The following is a 22250-nucleotide window of genomic DNA, read 5'->3' on the forward strand; positions in this document are numbered from 1 at the left end:
AACGACAATCATTTTGGGTACGATACTCTACTTACACTTTATTGCTTGATAAACTATTTGGTACACTTGCCTAAATCCGACTATCAGTCTCCTTTTTAATTTTTTTTACCAAATTTACATTGTTGTTTAATTATTTATTGATGTGACATATAATTCCTTTCTAACGTAACTTTTCTTTAAGGCAAATATTGGCATGTTCCCTTTTATATACATATTGGCTATGAAGCATTAGGGATTTTTTTCATTTATTTTTCAGAAGATATTATGTTCAATACTTAGAATATATATGTCGCAGATACCCTCCCGTTTTCCTAAGATCTTTTGGTTGCAGGATTCTCTTCTCAACCTTGTAGTCCTTGGTTCGAGACTTGGCGTCTTTAAAAAAAAGTCGCAGATACCCGCATGCGTATCCTAGAAATGATTAAAGGTATAAAAAAAGGTAAGTCAAGATTATGATACATCAATGGAGATGTACATAGTCCACTTGAAGATGGTGTTGGGACTTCTTCATTCAACATAGTTATCTCTTGATGAATTAGACTAGAATTCTTACTTTTTATAGATTATAGAAATGGGAGAGAAGAGACTGAGCTATATAGCATAAGAAATAAATTTATTAAGAATATTTTTGTTGATATTCTAATATAGTTTTTGATATATGATTTAGACAGAAACTCTATAACACACTTATTATATTTTGTAAGTTCTTATTATTATGTTATATATTAAATATTAATGAAGAATAATCAATGTATATTTTGTTAACACAACTAGGTCATGTCATATCCTCAATTTCAAAAAAGTTATTTAATTGTGCATGTGTATTGTATCCTGATAAGAAGGATTTAGGGTCCTTCACATAGTAGCAAGTATTGTGCCGATTTATCAAACAATTGTATCGAACCACAGAGACCGCGTTTTGATTCAATTCGTTCTTGAGTTTGAAAAGTTTCTAAATCAGTTTTATGAATAGTTGGTTTGGTAACAATGTGATAAGTAAGAATTTAGCATACATAGATAAGTAAGAATTTAGCATACATAGAGAAACTTGTGTTGGGATTAGACTTCGGTGGCTATTTTTTTAATGGTTTCTCTTAATTGATAGTATATTTTCTATGCTTCAAATATAACTCCACCTATCCCTCATCGCACATTTCCATGTTTGGAAAATGACATATGAAAACCATCATATTAACCAACTTCTGATGCTAAGAAAAATAACGGATTGATTCGATAGGATATAGAATGTTTATGGACCCTTAAAAGTTGTACAAGTGTGGAAAAAGTGCATTATGAAACTCATAAAGTTTCTGGAATTTTCTTGATTCGCTAGGCAAGGCAGATTCGCTTAGCGAATTATCCGAATTTTGAAAAACTGTAAAAAAAATCAATTTGGACGTTTTTAATTTGAAGACACTTCCTTTTTGTTAATTCATACTTTGGCAACAAATTTTTTAATCATCGTATTCAAGGAATTTCATACATGTGTGTGATTCATCCTAATGCTATTATCACTAATGATAAATTTTGCATCAAAACTTTTTCACATTCTATAGCATGGTGATGTTAAACAAGACTGCATGAAGCATATTGTTATCAAAATGGATGAATATGGGATTGTTGGCCTACTTTTCAAATATATCCCACCTTAACCTCAGCAACGTTATAACCCTAAAAGACCTTTATATGTGTGTGTGTTGATATATATCTTGAATGTCTGTTTATCATTGAACAAAACAATATGTCGTAGTTGAACAAACAATGGTTTGAGTTTTGTGTTATGATGACGAAGCATCATATGACATTTTTGGATATGTTTTTAGTACTTTTCTTTACATTTGAAGACAAATAAGTTGAGAGATGGAGGAGTTGTCAATTGTTTGAGGAACATATTGTATTATTTTCACTCGAGTCGTTGTAATTCACTTTTATCGTAGATCATGTAACTCCATAGGTGTTTTGAGTGTTTAATAGTGAGAAATATGTTGGAACAAAATTGGATTGTACAATTCCTCTAATGTTTTGATGATAACAAAGTATTGAAGAACAATTGGATATGCTAATATTTGTTCAAGTGTGCAGGACCATAGAATAAAATTTATCGATCAATTGGACATGAATAAGAGCATCAGAATAACAAGAGAAGCTTAAAAGACTATGGTAGAAGATCTGAAGAAAGGTCGACCAGAAATCAACATCTTGGATTAGAAGAAAAGATTCTACTTAGAAGCTAAAGAATCTCATCAAACTCTGAAGATCATCCGACTCAAAAGACCATGCAGGCTTGGAAGACCTCCAGACTCAGAAGATCTTGAGGCACCCAAACTCCACGTCAGATTTGTCGTCTTCTCTAGTTGTCTCTATCGAGGATTTGATAGTACAGTTTTGTCTTCTTCTAGCCACGTGTAGAAAAGGACAAAGAACTTCAAGGACAAAGAGAATGAACGGATAATTCCAGTTTCAAAGAACGAATTTCAAATGGCTATTCAACGGAATTATCCATATCAAGCAATAGTCTAACATCCTTAATTTGAAGCTTCTCAACAACTCTTAATGTGATGGCACTCTTCTCCAATGTCTGTCATATCTTTGCCTATATAAGGAGCTGAAGACCTGAAGAAGAAGAAGAAGAAGAAGAAGAAGAAGAAGAACAAGACTCTGTTATTTTTACTGTGTCATTACTCTGCCAAAATCATAAAGCGCAAAAATACTTATGAATTTCTTATCAAAGTTTGTATATTAGAAATTCTAAGTTGAAAAAAGTATGTTCTGGATTGTATTGTTTACACCTCTGATTGTATATCAAGTGCAAGATCACATTTGTTTATTTGTAAACAAAAGAAGTCTCTTACATGCGTTCTTGAGCATTAGAAGTCTCTTTCAGTTGTGATTCAGCATTGGAAGTCTCTTGCATGTGTGTTTGACCAATGGAAGTCTTTTTAAGTAGTGATTGAGCAATAGAAGTCTCTTGTCTGTGTGCTTGAGCATTGAAAGTCTCTTGCAAGTGTGCTTAAGCATTTGGAAGTTTCTTGGAAGAGTCCTTGAGCAATTGTAATCAAGTGAGATTATAGTGAAATCCCTTGGAAGTGCAAGGACACTGGATTACTCCTGTTTTGTGGGAGAAACTAATATTTATTGTTCTCCCTCTCTCTCTCTGCATTCAGACTCTGACCAGTGTTAGACACTTAGAAAGAGCCAACACAATTCAACCCCCCCCCCCCCTGTGTTTTTTTTCACATTATGTAAATCAAAAAATCACGAACATTATGTGTATGATCAAGAATATGAAGATTGAAGTCAATGAAAAGTTTTTGAAGACAATACAAAGTGGAGAAGATTCATTTCAAGTTCCTAGGAGTTTCCAGACGTATGAACGATCGAAAATGGGAGAAAAATGCAAGATTTCGCACCTCAAGGGCTGCCTCATGTGCCACTTGCACATGAGGTAGTGTTGCTACTGCCTCAAACGCTATGTTGAAACCAAATCTTGAAACCAACAAAGACGAATGGGGGATTTAAGGATTCCCTAATAATCTGAATCACAAACCAAATCTTGCATTGGACATGGCAATTCTATTCAATTTTATCTTACTTTCACTCTTTGAAATATGTTTTATTAATTACTAAGTTGAACAACAATCCCTGTGGAGAACGATAAACTTACTACTTTATTACTTGTTACGATTTGGTGCACTTGCCAATTTCGTCTATCATGACCTCATCGTAAAAAAATAAAAATAAAAAAATAGCTTCGCCGTTGCTTAGGACACATGTGTCCGTAGAAGGCACTCCAATCGGTCACATTTATAAGCAACTTTTGTTTTTTTAGATTCATTAAATAAGTGATGTATCTAGACAATGTTATATTTCAAATGCATCAATTATTTAATGAATATAAAAAAACAAATTTGCTTATAGATATGATCGGATGAATTGTCTTTATTTTTATTTTTTTTAGCGTAGGTTACCAAAGAGCTGCAAAGACTCCATAAATTTAAAGATTAAAAACACCAAATTACCCTATATGTTTATGCTCAAAATAATCGCATGAAACAAAATAAGTTTTTGGTCCCTAGAATAAAAAAAATATTTCCCTTTCTTCCTCTCTCTCTTCTCTCATTCGCAAACCCTAGCCGTCACCCCTTTCTTCTTCTTCTTCTTCTTCTTCTTGTCAGATGGGTGATTTAGGGTCAATTTTGACCCAAAAATCACCCCTCCGAGTTGTTTTTCCTTCTATTCTATACTAATTGAATAAGTGATTTCACATATTTTTTGTTTTCTTTCATTTGTTTTTGTGATTTCGTCGTCTCTGAAAGACTCTGTTTGTTTTGATTTCCTGTCTTGTGCGGTGTGTTTTTGATTCCTCGTCTTAGTACGGTGTTTATTTGATTCAGGTTGAAAGATTAGCTTTGAGCAAGTGCAGATCCGATCAATGACAATGACATGGATGTTGTGAGTTTGTTCACAGATTCATCCTTTTTGTTTTTAGCAAATTTGAATTTGTATTGTATCGATGTACTCTATCAATTTGAATGAATGAATTTCATTTACTTTTGTCAAAAAAAAAAATAATCGCATGAGACAAAGCCGATTTGAGCAAGCAGCCTTAATTAACACGATTTAATGATAAAGAAAGATCTTGACACAAATCTTAATGTCTCAATCCATTGGAATCAATTTCATCCATAATTGTGCTTCCTGAAACTAGTATTGATATCCAAAAAGATAATGACCATAGGCACATCCTTTATTTCAACATGATGTTTTGTCCAAACTCAACTTTGATAAAGCTCCTGTTTGTAGCTGTGATGCCCCAATCGCAGGTCAGTGATCATGGGATACCCTTTGTCTCCTCTCATGGACCCACTAGCTTTGTTTTTTTGGAACTAAGCAAAGCATAAGGTACCTTTTCATTGCATAAAATGATTCAATTCTTGCCTATATTAGTTTTCTTTTTCTTTTTGCATAATATTTAAAGAGTTAATTATTCAGCTAGCCAATTACAGATCGATACGTCATATTGCATGCACATATTTTTGGAAAAGGATATTGCATGAACGATGATAATGAAAAGGGTACATGTTAATCAAGTAAAAGTATGACTTAGACCCAATTGTTTTAAAATATTCGAATCGGAGATTGAATCCGTATGCCTTCAAATCATGATTCAGTCAATTTGATTAGGTGAACTTGATTACAATAAATAAATAAATAAATAAATAAAAATCTGAAAAAGCTTTTAAGAAAATGCAATAAATAAAAATTGGTTGATACAAAAAGGTTTGTTGTAAATAAGAATTGGTTGATGCAAAAAGGTTTATTCTGTAAATCTACAACTTCCGAAAATTGTCATACAAAGAGTGGTCAAGAACAAGAAGTCTTTCAAGGCAAGGAGATACTAATTTCTCAACACCAAAGATTCAAATTTAAAGAAGAAACTTGCGATAGAAGTTCCTTAGAAGTTATAAGACATACCAAATTTATGCGACATATATGAGTTAGTTTATTCGTTTGTCTGTATATTGTAAAATCAAACTTAAAGTAAAGAAGTTCATTTTCGTTCGACAAAACTATACCTAGTAGAAACACATTTGTCCTCACGGGCTAATACTCTTATTGGCAACGTTGAATGAACGATGTATGAAACTTCACTTAGATTAATATACATTTTTCCCTTTTCACGCATGTTTGCCTTTATTTTTCTTTATCGTTTTTTCTTTTTACATTATTCAAAAACTCATATGTTTCTTCCATTCACGGCGACGTGCTTGTACTTTAAATCTATCAACTAAAAACTCTCCTAAGGATGACACTTGAATCCTAGATTGATCTATCGAGTCTATTTGTTGCGTTGAAACATTTTCAAATCAATAGGTTGCATGAAAAATATCAACACCACTTCCTTTAGCTAGCAACCACACGTAAAAGTTTCTGAAAATTACCACTGAAAACAATAGTTGTTCGACCAAAGGGTAGCATTAAGGTATCTAAAAGATCAAAACTAACGGTGTTCCATGTGGACCAATCATTTAACGACACGTGGCACACTAAGGCTTTGTTTGGATCACAAAAGAAAGTGAGAGGAAAGATTGTAAGAGGAAATATTGTTAAAGGAAAGAAAGTAAGAAGAAAGTGAATAGAAAGTGAGATGATTGTTTGAGTGTTTGGTATGAGTGAAAGTGAGTAGAAAGTGAAAGGAAAGAAAGAGTTATGTTTAGTGAATGACATTATTGTCCTTACATAAAAATGATATACATTAATTCAATAAACCACACCTTTTTTTTAATATACAAATGCAATAAGACTCCTATATAAATATCTATATATATATATATATATATATATATATATATATATATATATAAATAATATATATTACATTTTTTTTCCATTCAAAAAATATATATACACTTTTTTAATATATTTTATTGAATGTATTGTTGATAAAGAGAAGTGGCTTAAAAATAAAATAGGGTGGAGACATTTATGTCATTCCATGCTTTCCAAGGCTTTCCGTCCAAAACTGAGGGGAAACATTTTGCATGTGGGACCCACCGAAAAGTTTCTTTCCTTGCTTGCATTTGACCAAACCAAACTGTGGAAGCACACAAATCTAGAATCTTTCCTTGCTGAAAGCTTTCCATCCTTGAACAATCAGCAGTTCCAAACACACCCTAAAAGAAAAAAAATTCAACTTTTTAATTATTTTTTTACTTAAAAATATCATTAGTCCCTGCACTTTTAGCATTTTTTTTTTATATTAGTCCCTGCACTTTGATATTGTTCCTGAACCTTTTTCTTTTCTTTTTTTTTAAAAAAACTTTTAATGAAATTATTATGTTTTATTATTATTTTGTTCATTAATTTTATTGAGAATAATTATGAAAAAATAAAATTAAAAAAATCTGTTTTAAAAAAATTAAGCTTTAATTGTATCGAATCGCAAATGGAAATTGTATCGCATTAACACCATGACAATAGATGAAAATTAACAAAGTAGATGGAAATTAACAAAGCTTAATTTGAAATTAGATGAAAATTAACAAAGTAGATGGAAATTAACAAAGTAGATGTGATACATTGTGTTAATTTTCATCTACTATGTTAATTTCCATCTATTGTCATGGTGTTAATGCGATACAATTTCCATTTGCGATACGATACAATTAAAGCTTAATTTTTTTTAAAAAAAATTATTTTACTTTTTTCATAATTATTCTCAATAAAATTAATGAACAAAATAATAATAAAACATAATAGTTTCATTGAAAGTTTTTTTTTTAAAAAAAGTTAATATAAACAATTGCTGAAAGTGCAGGGACTAATGATATTTTTAAGTAAAACAAATAATTAAATAGTTTGGGTTTTTTGTCTTTTGGTGTGCCACGAGCCGTTGAATGATTGGTCCACGTGGCACGCCGTTAGTTTTGATTTTTTTTTTTTAAATTGAGATTTAACAGAAGAACCAAAGCCAAAAAATTTACAAAGTGCAGGGACCAATGCCAAACAAAAAAATGTACAGGGACCAATGCTAAAATTGGATGAGAATGCAAGGAATAATCACATATTTAAGTCTTTTATAATCTATTCAATTTTAACCGAAATCAATTGTCACCTGTGCATAACCAAACTCATACATGATGTTATCCATTTAAGGAGTGTAAAGGTAATGACCTAAAGAACACAACCTAAATCTCTCATGGATTGCTCAACAAGGAAGCTCATTTAAAAAAGAGTTGCATGGCCCAATAGCAAGTCAAAATCCAAGAATATTTAAGGTGTTCACCTCGGCATAAAGGATGATGTAGCGATTATAATTCTAGAAACACCAACGTGTTTCGCGGTTTCTAACATCATGGAGTGCTTTCAAATTCGATATATGCCACCATCTATCACAAATTCAGTTTCCAGAACAACCCGAACATCTTCGATAAAAACTCAACACCCCATTCCCCACTCCACCACCCCCACCGTTGATAGGAATAAATTAAACCAACCCTTATCAACCAAGCCACCCCCCCCCCCCCCCCCCCCCACCATAAGAGAGACATGTCTATTACAAACCACCTTTAAAGAGTTTTAAACAAAAATGCGAGATCCCACGAAATCAAACCAGTCGTGGCGACCAAAGAAAACACCGCCGATGAAAATACATGAGCATACTTGTGAACTGCTGCTGAAACCGAATGTGGTGGAGAAGCATTTTGCGACCCATGAGAAGATCCACAACAAATCAAATGCCAACACCACACATCAGAAAAGAAGCAGGGTCGTCGGAGATTTGGAAGAGATGGTGGTGCAGAGGGCTAACGCCATCATCACACCATCCAAAGGGAGTGCTGCATCTTAAATTAAGGACCCTTTACTAAAACTCATGTTGTTTATCCAACAAATTATGTGATAGATATTTGTCACGGTTAAACACAAGTACATATGTTTAGCTTATGTTTGGTGTCATGTTTGGAGTAGTCATAATTGATTATGAAAATGTAAAATAAATGTTGACATGTTTGATTGCCCTCAAGTAGATTTGATTTTACATGTAGTATTGATTCTAAGTTGAATTCAGAATTTGTAGCTTTTAAGTCTAAAGTATTTTTTATACTAAAATTTATTGCTCAACTCACTCCTACATAAATGTATTCAAATATAAATTACTTTAAATTCAACTCATTTTTAAATAAAATCAATTTATTCAAAATCAGTTTTTGTACCCTCAACAAAAAATTGTCATTTTAGAGACTTTCAATGGAGGTTGGCTTCTTTACCTATTAGGTATGGAGGGTTTGGTTTGTACTCAACAGTAGAAGCTTCTTCGTACGCCTTTGTGGCTTCTACGACGCAGTCTTGAGTGCTACAAGATCATATTTTGAGAGACAATGAGATATGTGCTATGGACTCGGATTTTGATAATTCTTTGGATGGTCTTCGTGGTATGATTTTAGATTTTCACATTAGTAGTTTTACTAGTAAGGACACCGTCCCGCCTAAAGCACAACATGTTTTGACAAGTGCTCTTTTCAGTAAAAGTGTTCAAGATATGGAAGTTAAGTTTGACATGACCACTAGACATAATACGGTTTTAGGATGTTTGCAAGCAGCACATGCTCATGATTTTCTTCTAGCTATCTCGATTGATGGGTTAGGTCAACATATGTCACTAGTGGAGTACAGTATTATCCTTAGATGTCGCCTTATGATTTCACTATTTCCTATTGATGAGGTGTGCCATGTTTGTCGTAAGGCGTGGCAGGATACTTTTGGGGAGCATGTCGTTCATTGTAAGGAGCTTCTCGGTTTTAAGTACAGACATGACTTTGTTAGGGATGTATTAGATAGAAGATCGACACTTCGGCCTGCGGATATTATGGTGTACGGATGGGTAGGAGGAAAACATGCATGTGTGGACTTGACCGCGGTTTCACCACTTGTTGGGTTAGGGGTCAAGACTTTTACGGTAGGACAAGCAGCCCTAGAAGCTGCGTCAAGCAAAATGGCCAAACATGAGAAAACGTGTTCTGACAATCATCATGTTTTTAAATCATTTGCAGGGCCGGCCCATAGCCCGTCAAGGCTGGACTATGTCACCGGGCCTCAAATTTTTTGGGGCCCAAAATACTTTTTTTTATATGTAAGACACGAAAATATTAGTTATATACCGATAAAGTGTAATAAATTCAAAACTTAACACAATGCTTTAGTGGCGCGGATACATGTGTTGTAGGTTGTCGTCAAGGGTTCAAGTCTCATTAGAATGTACTTTTTAATTCTTTATATTGCCTTATTTATTTCTTTTGCGGTCCAATTTTTTTTTTTACATCCCTTAAAAACTAAAATTGGACCTACGAATTTGTTAAGACGGCTCTGATCATTTGTTTTTGACACTTTCGGTTTTCTAGCACCAGAGGCTATTGACCTTCTATATAGAGTTCAAAGGGTCATACATAGCAATGTCATGTCTCCTAGGTCCATGAATATTGTGTTTACAATGATTGATTTTGTCATGTGTGAAAACCAAGTCGTGCAACTTGTTCTCTGTTTGTCTTCTATTCATGTGTAAGTAATTCTTGGTATATTAAAAAATCACATATCAAACTTGCACATAGTACTATAGATGGTTATAAAAGAAAATACTGTACAGATGCCTTTTTATAACTCTTTCTACGTGAAAAATGAAATAGACACAATATACAAATACCAAAATGTGCTAAGGAAGACAAAGACGTGTGATTGCCACACTTAAAAAAGACAAAGACGTATGATAAGGGGTTCGATGAATGCGGGCGTTTAATAAGACTAATAAAAGAACAGAGAAAAGCTTCACATTACGAAGCAAAGACAAAATCAACCCAGCAAAGTCGTATTGATTAAAGTAGAGAGAAAAAGAAAGATAATGGATTTTTGTGTTGTGTACATGTCTAGCAAGAAAAAGGAAAGTGACCAGCAGGAGTCTCGATTGTGGTGAGTGTTCTTTTTTTTTTTACACTCATGATCAAGACTACTAATAGTGACTCAGTGTCCTTTAATCCAACATGACCTTCATATTTTTGTCGTTGAGAAAAAGCTTAGCTAAGTTGAGTTTCAAAAGTTCGTCAGAGTCATGACAGATCTCAAGGTTCAGAGAGCGCTTACAGATGTACTTATAAATCATCCACCAAAGACATCATACATCGGCAACAAAAGTTGAACCGACAACTTTGCAGATGAGTTAACTTTTTACCAATTTATCTTTAACTAAAGGTTCAGAGAGGGCTTACCGAGATACTTAAATTATTTCAAACAATTTCTCTTTAACTAAAATTTATCAATCACTTGATGAATGCAATTTTGTAGTCGTAAAAATGGTTGTTTTATAACACATAACGTATAAATGGGCATCCCTTAAACAAAAAACATAAATGGGGACATATAGTCGAGTTTTCAAAAGAAAAAATAAATGGACATAGAAACGATAAATACTTAGTTGAACACAACCCTAAATCAAAAGTATTTAGACATACATGAATGATAAAATTTAAAAAAGAAATAATTTAGTCACATCATTTACTATCATTTCTCTTTTATATTTTATCAATCATATGTGTGTCCAAATAAATTTTATTTAGGGTTGTGTTTATACAAGACTTGCTCCATAGAGACAAATTAAAACGGTATCTCTTGATCTATCAACCTCTATGTTCAGAATTCAATAGATATATAGGCAGACACTTTGCACTACGACTTTAATAAAGTCACTAGTAACAAACCCGTGCTGACGCACGGGTACAGTAAACTTTTGTTATTTGTAAAAAATCATTAATAATTTATATGAGTTATTGTGTAAATTAATTATTTATTTATGTGAATAATTTATGTGTTGTCCAATTATTTGTGTATTATATGTTGGATGTTATAATAAACTAAATTGCATTGATTATATAATTTATACTTCTGGGAATAAGTAGAAAACAGTTAATTTCGAATATAATGTAGAAAATAGAATTGACAGGTAATGCTAATGCTTTGGTACAATCTTATGAATATATAGTCATAAATAGACTAATATAAAATAACCCACATAGTCCTATTTTACATGAAATACATGACAAACATAACAATTATTGATCGAAAAATTAAATCTGACAGCACATCCTGGTCGGAATTCATTAGTTTGGACGAAATTATTCCACTTAGGTCAAATTTGTGTAGTTAATTTGCGATCTTTATTGACAATGATGTTCAAAGTTTGATTTTCTCCAATGTCTTCAGATAGAATTAGGTTGTCGTATATGTTGTGCTTTAGAAAATTTGCAAATTCACATGATAATTTCTGCATAAGAAAATCATATATTAGACGAAGTTAATATATTACAAATAATTATCATAGGTATAACAAAAGTTATAAACGAAAAGTTGAAAATGTAGAAGTCAATAATACTTAACCAGTTTGGTTTGTTCAAAGTATTTCCACCATAACAACTTCTGTCGTGTATCATAGTTAGTTTAGTCAAATAACAACTCATCCCGTGCATTTAAATCTACAATTTCTGGATCTGAAATTTTACTCAATGCTCGCTTCTCCCATGCATTTTATTTATTTACAATATTTTAGACAACATCCATTTATCATGTGCATTTTATCAGGAGAGTTCAATATAATTGTAGAATTAAATTGATGCCATATTCTAAATAGTATACACGTTTTATCAGGAACAATTTTTTATAAATGACAATTTGTCCCATGTATCAAACTTAATTTAGTCAGAGATAACTTATCACGTGCATTTGAGTTACTTCTGATATTTGAATCAATGCTCGCTTCTCTCATGCATTTTATTTATTCACGATATTATAGACAATGTCCATTTATCCCGTGCATTTTAGTTGATGAGGATTCAATATAATTATAGAGTTAAAATGATGTGATATTCTAAATAGTATAAACGTTTTATCAAGAATTGATTTTAATAAATGACAACTTGTCATGTGAATCAAAGTTAATTTAATCAGTGTCAACTTATCTTGTACATTTGAGTTAATTCTAAAATTTTAGTCAATACCCACTTCTCCTATGCATTTTATATATTTACAAAATTTTAGACAATGTCCATTTGTCCCGTGCATATTAGTTGATGAGAGTTCAATATAATTGTAGAATTAAAGTGATGTGATATTCTAAATAGTAAAACGTTTTCGCAAGAACAATTTTTTATAAATATCAACTTCTCTCGTGTACCAAAGTTATTTTTGTCAGTGACAACTTATCCTGTACATTTGAGTTACTTATGTCAATGCCCGCTTCTCCCGTGCATTTTTTTATTTACGATATTTTAGACAATCTCACTTATCTCGTGCATTTTAGAAGATGACAATTCAATATCATTGTAGAATTGAAGCGAGGTGATATTCTAGATAGTATAAACGTTTTATCAGGAAGAATTTTTTTTATAAATTACAACTTGTCCCAGATATCAAAGTTAATTTAGTCGGTGTCAATTTATCTTGTACATTTGAGTTAATTCTGAATTTTTAGTCATTGCCCACTTCTCCCATGCATTTTATATATTTACGAACTTTTAGACAATGCTCACTTATCTCTTTAATTTTAGTTGATGAGAGTTCAATATAATTGTAGAATTAAAGTGATGTGATATTCTAAATAGTATAAACATTTTTGCTAGATCAATTTTTTATAAATGATATTTTGTCCCGTGTATCAAAGTTAGTTTAGTCGGTGACAACTCATACCATGCATTTGAGTTACTTTTGGAATTTTCGTGACCGTTTCTCTCATGCATTTTAGTTGTTTACAAAATTTTATATAATATCCATTTATCCCGTGCATTTTGGAGTGATGAATTAGTTATTGACAATTTTTCCGTGTACATTAATTATTTACTTGTTTATTTTGAATTATAATTATTTTAAAATTTGTTTAAGGGACGACTTGTCTCGTGTATGATAATTATTTTAAAATTTGTATCAGCGATGATTTGTCCCGTGTATAATAATTTTTACTAAACAATTTGTCCTGTGGATAATAATTATTACTAAATTTGTATTAGTGACTACTTATCCCATATATAATAATTATTTTAAATTGTTAGCGGTGACAATCTATTCTATGTATAAAATTTATTTTAAAATTAATATCACTTACAACTTGTCCTAATACATATATTTAAATAATTACATATATTTAAATAATTAATTGAGTTCCTTGGAGAAAAAAAATAATTAATCTCCCGTATACCATAAAAATTGAAGGGAACTTTTGGCAAAAAAGAAAATCTTGAGATGCAATAATTTTTAATAAGAAAAAATAAATAACAGGCATGGGCTTGTTTAAATTTCGGCCCAATAAAAACCAACAACCCAAATATAAATACCAAGAAAATCATAAACCAGTATTCATTTCAGCTTCCCTTCCTCTCTCTGTCTTCTCCGCCCCTAATAGAAACCCTAGCCGCTGCCACTCTCTTTCTGGCCACCAACCCCTCCGTCCAGCCTCCTTTTTCCAAAAGAAATGCATATTTTTGATGCTCCCTTCATCCTCTATCCTTCTATCAAATCATAATTACAAAAGGAGGAATCTTGAAAATCAAGTAATTTTTTTTATTTGTTTGTAAACTTTGACCATTTTTTCTGTTGACCACCGTACTGAAATTTTCACCACCGTATCAGAAAGTTTGCACAGTAACAACATGGTGCTATTTCTTCTCAACTTTATGCATGCAACAACATAAGAGATAGACATTAAAATGTAAGTATCAAATCTGGTTTGGATTTGGGAATTTTGTTTGCTAAAATGTTCCACAGGTAATTGAAATTTAGTTTCATCTACAATTTTAAGTTTCATGTTTTAGAGATTTCTGAGGCATTTTCTTTCATCTGGCTATTGGTTTGTGTTGATACATTCTCATGAATTAACTTTGTTGATAAATTAAGCAAAAAAAAAAAAAATGTAAGCCATATGGATTTGCTTTTTTACTGTTTGCATTTCTCTTAATTGATTTTTGTAATAGAAGTTGCATGACATGATTTTAAAAAACATGATTTTCTAGATCCAAAAACTCATGTGTAATTTTGTTTTTACAATGAATAAAAATCGGATGTATTCCTGATCAAAAAAAAAAAAAAATCGGATGTATCATTTGTTCCTTTACATAACATAAATAAAGTAATGAATACATAATATGTTTATTTCCATATCTGTTCTGTAGAAAAAATATGTGAGCAGGACATTTATTTTTAATATATAATAACTAAAAATAGTGCTTAAATAGTGTTTTTTTATATAGTAACATTTGTTGAATCTCTACATAAAAAGACCATTTATCTTGTCTTTTGAAGAAAAGAAAACAGAAAGAGTTCAATTATCCTCAAGGCACTATTGACATGGATTTATCTCCTAGTTCATCTATCTGCAACAAAAAATTTCAAATTTTTTTCTACCACAACATTATACAAAAAAATAGTGACACCTATCACGACTGTTTTTTCTATTATTATTTATTATGATAATTTTTTTATCACACATCAATTCCTCAACTGTTCACTCGTGATATGTCATAACCACAAATCAATGACCCATCAACTTTATCTTAAAAAAATACACATCAACTTTTTATTTATTGTTATTTATTAATAATGAATAGTTATTTTTTTAACCTAACCAAGTAAACATAATTTTTCATCTCTATGCACCAAAAAAAAAAAACTTAACCTCCTTTGCTTTTTCATCTCCACCGTGTACCACCAATTACACCAACCACCTTTCAGTCACACCCATTTCACCTCCGGCGACTTATATAATTTTTTTTTGAATATTATCCACCATTTCATTCTCCTCTCTTTCTTTTCAAATCAGATTTTCAGGAGTTACCTTTAAAATTCATCACTTTTTTAACTCATAAAATTGAAAAATACATTTATGACCACATAGAAATATTAGTACTCTTCTAGCTGTTTTTCATCATTTATTTACCGTCTTTGATGTTTCTTGGAGAGATACAACATTGTTTAACATTCCTACTAAGAAAAAAAAAATTCCACTGTTAAAACAAATGAAGTTAAAGATTACAATGACAAATAATGAGATTAGCATTTGAAGGATAGATATTTGAGCATTTGATTTTGTAACACAAGAAAGCATGTCTATGAATGAAAGTAGAAATGTGTCCAAACATGTATTTTATGTAGATTTTATTTTATTTCTTGAACTCTTATTTTGACTAATTAGTTATATATATATATTTTTCAAAACAGCAAGTATTACTAAAATCCAATAGAAATGGAAGAAAAAAAAAGAAAGGATCGTTCACTTACCCATGTTTTCTCATCATTTACTTCTGCTTTTCTTTTAACTTGTATGTGCTTTTCTTCTTGTTTTATAGTTTGCTGGAGACACAAGAAGATCATTCAACATTCTTGTATGTGTATATTGTTTCTTATGCATTCGTGGAGAATCTTAAAAAAAAAGAAGCTTCATTTAACATGTTATAGAGATTTGATATGAAGAGGGAAAAAAAAATTAAAGACAATGCACAACCAAAAAATGAGTTTATTATCATCTTCATACCTTTGTGATGATAAAAGAAGTTTCATTTATCTTCATGTGTTCAAGATTTTTCTGCAAAATAGAGATGAAAAAATGGTTAGAAATTGAGAAGAAAAAATAGTAAAGATAAAAACAGTGGAAGAAGAAAAAGGGAGAATGATATAATAGTGAAGGAGTATTAGATGATATATAAAAGAGTATTTGAATTTTGAAATTTGAATTTTGCCCCCCAAGAGTACAACTTGCAGCATTGGTAAATGATATAAATGCTGACGCAAAAGTAATTTGTCTAGTTGCTATGTAAGTGAAAGAGTGTTTTTGTAGAGCAAATAAACTAAACCAGATGCCTTTAGTAGTTACATGACATCATCATAGTTAATTTTGGTCATTTAGTTCAATAAAGTAATTTTTAGACAACTTTTACCCTCAATTGTGTGATTTGGCAAGCAACCAGCTTAGGGTAATAATATATTTTCCACAACATCTTCTCTTCTTATATTAAGAGAGATTAAAGATATGTCATTGTCTTTACCATAATGAAACAAGCTTTTTAGTTTTAACCTGAAAAAGAAATCAGAAAAAACCACGGGAGACGTGGGGGAAAAACAAAGGAATTTTACTGCCCACGTGCAGTCCCAACCCAAGATGAGCGAAAGAAACATCCTTAATTTTCGTGAAAAATAAAATAAGTGCACAAATCATGAATCAACTTTGCAATTATGGATGTTTGTAGTGTGTATTTGATCAAAAGAGTTTAAAGAATAATCTCAACTTAATTTTCTCCTCCGATGACTCTAATGAATAAAATACTTCACAAATCAATTATTACATTACCACTATTGGATAACTTTATTCTATATAGTATTATGTGATGTCTCTTTTCCTCAAAGAAGTATTATGTGATATATAATTGTTTATCTTGACATTCTTAATTCATTGATTAGTAAATAATATTGTTGATGAAAGTGTAAAAGAAATCATGTAAAAAAATGCACCAGAAAACATAATAGAACTTTTAATATAAAATTAATGTTTTCTTTAATGGATCTAATATAACATTAGTGTTGTCTACTATGAAAATACATCAAGATTATTCTCGTGAGTTTAGCTCAATTGGTTTGGACAATGCATAAAATATGCAAGGCCCGAGATTCAAACCCCGGCCACTACCAAAAAAAATACATCAAGACTTGTAAAATTGGTCTTGTCAAAAAAAAAAACTTGTAAAATTGGAAATTAAAATAAGGTAGAATTATAGTTAAATATAGTGTTTTTCTTTTATGAAAAGGTAAGAGAATGTCATTTCAGTACTTTATAGCATTCACAATAGAGCTTTCATTTTGAAGTTTTAAGTGGGTTTCACATGCACATATATTATTTTATAAAAAAAAAATTTGTTATTAAGTAAGCATTAAATCTCTTCAAACCAGCATTTCAAAAAAATTACTAAATGAGTCTCGCAAATAACTACATATCATTTTATTTCAATAAAACTCATTTATTAAAATTAATTTATTAAGTGTGATCTAGAAAATAGTTAAAAGAGATAGGTGCTTCCATAAACAAACTAAAAAAATCCTCTTAACAATTGAGGTGACTATTTAACTTGGTAAATAGACGAAACCCATATTGTGATGTTTTAAAAGGTACTAGCATGGAAACCCGTGCCAAGCACGGGCTAGAATTCCGTCAAACTTGAGAGATAATATTGCGATGTAGCAAAAGTCAGTTAAAGTTCAACATTAGATGAAAGAGTACAGGTTGAACATCAAAAGAGTGAAAAATTCATACTTAAGCCTTAAATTTTTGGATGAAAATGTAGTCTCATTTTCACCGTGTGGTTGCTCTTTCTCCGATGAGTTGATCCACATTATTGTTGGCTTCTCCAGAAAGTCCAACTGTGGTATGATATCATGGTTCAACGTTGTAGGGGAGCTGGAGTGTATGATGAATAACATATAAGTGAAATGACTCATATATATGTATCTAAAGATTTTGGATAAAAATGTGGTGTCAATCTCATTTGTGAGATTTATTTTACTCTCATGTTGAATATAATTCAATGTAAGCTTCATAGGAAGTCCCAGCATTACAATGATTTGTTTTTGTTAATTTTTAGGTGTCATTTGTGTTAATTTTATTATCTTACATTTTAAACTTTTGATGTCATTCACTTTGATGGAATTATTTTTTGGTGAAAGCAATATTTAAAACTCCTTCACTTTTGGTCTTTGGAGGATCTGAAAAAGGAAAAATGTAGATGTGTTATGATGAGTTAACAAAATACACATTTATTAGACATTTTAAATTTATGTGACATTTTTTTAATGATCCTAATATTAGGTAGAAAAATTACCCAATAATTTATAACTTCATCAACAAACTCATAAATTATCAAAAACTCGTTATTTTCCCTTACCATTTCTCTCATGTTTAAATTTTGTTTTCATCTTCTTTCTTTTTCTATTTTACTTACGCTCTTTTCATGAAAGAAATGTGTAAAAACGCCCCTCTATAAAAGTGTCACCAACCCATCTTTTTTACAGGTTGTGTCTCCAATCTTAGTTGGATATTTCGTCAAATCATAGACACCAAGATTCTCACCCTTAGAAAGAAGAAGTTAATGTGACATGTGTGAGTTAACCTTTTACATTTGATGCAAGAGTAAATATTGAGAAACATATAAATGAGATGTCCAATATACCTAATGTCTTAAGGTTTTGAACGAAGATGTGGTGTCAATCTCATTTGTGGGGTTTCTCTTAGACAAATGTAATGATCCAACTCATTGTAGGCTTCCTCATAACTCTGAACTCTATGATGTATTGATTGCGGAGATATTCATTATTATTTCTCTCATGTTCAATTTTTTTTATCATCTTTCATTTCCTAATTTACTTTCTCTTTTCTCATGAAAGAAATGAGCATAAACCTTCATCTATTAAATCGCACTAAGTGGTGCTAATGTGTCATATGTGAGTTAAAGTTTCACATTGAATGCATCAGTAGATGAGAAGAAACATATAAATGAGATGATCCATATATCTAATGTCTTAAGGATTTTGACGAAGATGCAGTGTTAATTAATGTGGTTGTTCTTAACCTAATGTGATTATACAACTTAGTTCATGTTAGCTCTTTTCTTGGATTCGATTTATTTCCCTAAATTTTTATCAGATTAGGTTTACGTCTCCTTGTTTTTTTTTTGTTTTTTCTCCATAAATTTTTTTCTTAAGAAAACTTATTAGAAAAGATCCTTAAAATATCAATTATTTTCTATTTTTAATTTAAAAAATGTCTAGAATACCATTTAAAATGAAAGACATAAGATTTTATTGATCATCATAGGTTAAAAGTTATATATTTAATGTATTTAATTAAGAAAAAATATATCATATTAAACAAAGGCTTTTTAATGGCAAATTTTAATAATTAGTTGTTAGATTAATTTTTCTTTCCTTCTCAAAACAAAATTAATTTTTTTCTTCTTCATCTGAGTTTGTACCAAGAACCTCTAACATCATCTGAAAAACACAATCAAAGAAAACCAATAAATACATTCAATTAGACAATTGATATTTCATTAAATGCTAAGATGATTTTGCACCTTTCGTAGAAAAATAAAATGATACTCTTCATAGCATTATAATTAAATCAACTATATAATCTGACATATTTTTAGGATCCTTTTTTTTTTATCAAAACAAATTGACCAGAAATACTTTGAATTAATTCAATTTTAGAAGCAATTCAAAGGTCCTTGCAATGACATACACTCATACTCTCACCCCACGTTTATTTCTATTTTTCAGGTATAAGTAATTTTCAAAGTATCATCAGAGGCCGGATCACAGTAGAGTATAGTTTAGGGTCTCATTATTCGTTGTATTTTTAAAGGTGTCTTTTATGTAAATGTAAATATTTTGTAAATCTTTCTTCTAAATAAAGTTATTCAAAGTCATTTATATGAAGTTTTAAGTTGAAATCTTAAAGTAAAACTCCATTTGAGTTGAAAAAGTTTTAAATTCTTAATACTCAAATTGGAATGTTACACATACTCATTATGTTATATCATATACCCGTACTCAATGGTCCTTGCATTTTAGAAGCAATTCAATGGTTCTTGTAATGACATCAATGATACGTTTCATATTTGAGAAACGAAAGAAAAATGAAAATGAAAGCCCAAGAAAAAAAAATGTCACGTCACCATGCGAGTTGAAAGTTGAGCAGAAAAACATTTAAGATTTTGCATGTTAGAAAGTTATATTTGTTGTACCTATATATATATATATATATATATATATATATATATATATATATTTGATTTACTTGTTAACAAATATGTGTATGATTGAAACCTATGATGATTTAGTTACTCTAATTGGTAGAAAGTTAAGGCAAAGAGTACATGACTCCATTTGATTGGTTGAGAAATCAAACAATGATGATAATTTGATGGTTGCCTTTGAAACCATCAAATTAATAAGTGATAAAAAATTCAATTAGTTTTTCATTGAAAAAAAATGAAGCTATTTTTTATTTGTTTACAATAGTGAAATTTGCATATACCAATTTTTTTTTTAAGAAAAACAATTAAAAAAACTTTATATTTTGTTACCTCTCACACGGATTCAATCCAAATGTGATTGTTACCATTTTTGGTAAAAAAAAAAATTTAGCGGAGTAAACATCGTAATATTATACAAACAATAATCAACTCATAAATATTTTTTTCTTAACAATTTTTTTTTGGTAATGAATGGGTATTTCTTTTTAGGAAATGGATCCTTAATCGGCGGTAAAGGCTTAACATCGTTTTATTTATTATCTTAGTGAAATTAAAAATGAAAGAAGATTTACATAGGATCTTTAGTGCACTCTTGTTGAGATTAAAATACTAAGTAAAATGTACCAAAAAACAAATATTACTATGCAGAAGGATTTGTCCAATGTAATTGTTCTTATTTGGATATTTTTATAAGCTTTATTTTAAATAAAAAATTCCATTAAGCTTTATTTTTTTTTTTAGAGAATTAAGCTCTATTTTATAAGCTTTATTTTAACGGTTATTTTTCATTCAAACTCATTCATGAATTTTCATTGTCATTTAATCCTTCATTTAATTTAATTATACATTTTATTTGATGTTATAAAATTTCTGTTTCATGCAAGAGAAGTAAAACACGTTGTTTGATTAATTTTTTTCTAACGTTAATGGTTGATTCATATTTAGAAACAACGGAAATGGAACATGTATATGGTACCATTGCAAATTTTTTAAAGGTAATAAGATCGTATGAATGAATAAGAAAGTGAAAATGATGTAAGATGGATCGACTATATATAGGGAAAAGGCTAGCAAATTATTGAACATTAAACATATGATTAAAAACGCAAATCATCCATTTATCATGTTGAAGGAATTGAACAAATTATTTTTTATAGGAAAAAGGAATTGAAGGTAAATGATTATCACCATTAAGGAATTGAAGGTAAATGTTATTAATTATCTTTGACCATGCATATTATGTAATCAACTAAAATCAATGCATATAATTTTCATTCAAAACAAAATTCTTGCAGTGATAATGTATGATTAAATGGACACTTCTTTACCAAAATTCTTGCTTGTTCAATTTTTTAACAAAATATATCCTAATAAGTTTGATTGGAAAATTTGCCTACCTTGATTTATTTTTCCAAAAATTAAAACAAATATTTGGAAAATTATTTTATTAAATTTTTCCTAGGAAAATTAATACGTAAAAATGATTTTCTATTTACTTAGGATATTATTTTCATAGATTAAAAAAATATGAAGAAAATACAACGATTAAGTTATAATTGAGTAATAAAATAGAGTTGAAATTGTATAATAAAATCATAATCAGTTTTTTTAGTACAATTTAAATCAATAATTATTCGCCTATTTTGATTTATTTTTGCTGTGCATGCCTTTTGTTTATTATTAAAGAGATTCGAAGTTGATATTTTGTTTTATTTTGTTTAAGATTATTAATTGAATTGTTAGCATGTATAGCATGTATAAAAATGATTGACAAAAAATTATAATATTTTCACCATAAAAAAGGACAATTGCTTTGGCACGTGAAAATCTTCTCTTTCTTGATTTGATTATGAATGTTCATAAAAATTACTAAATTAATATGATTAAGTAATAATAACTTTGAATGTTCATAAAAATTAC

The 22250-nt window shown here is 30.1% G+C and overlaps 2 long non-coding RNA genes across 3 annotated transcripts; one reads left to right on the forward strand and one right to left on the reverse strand.

Moving 5' to 3' along the window:
* The first annotated feature begins 13605 nt into the window (after nucleotides 1-13605).
* On the forward strand, nucleotides 13606-16057 carry LOC146930459 (uncharacterized). Its single transcript, XR_015006405.1, has 2 exons — nucleotides 13606-14242; nucleotides 15876-16057. It is a non-coding gene; the product is annotated as an uncharacterized LOC146930459 (long non-coding RNA).
* LOC146930460 (uncharacterized) lies at nucleotides 13772-16540 on the reverse strand. Of its 2 annotated transcripts, none has more exons than XR_015006404.1 (2): nucleotides 16061-16540; nucleotides 13772-15879 (listed from the first exon to the last, which is right to left on the reverse strand). It is a non-coding gene; the product is annotated as an uncharacterized LOC146930460 (long non-coding RNA). The 2 variants fall into 2 exon arrangements; XR_015006403.1 differs by having other exon boundaries at nucleotides 13772-15948.
* Between the last annotated feature and the right edge of the window lie 5710 nt (nucleotides 16541-22250).

Source organism: Medicago sativa, chromosome 4 (assembly GCF_051527215.1).
Source record: "Medicago sativa cultivar Bolivia chromosome 4, Bolivia_mono, whole genome shotgun sequence".
In the NCBI taxonomy this organism is placed as follows: Eukaryota; Viridiplantae; Streptophyta; class Magnoliopsida; order Fabales; family Fabaceae; genus Medicago; species Medicago sativa.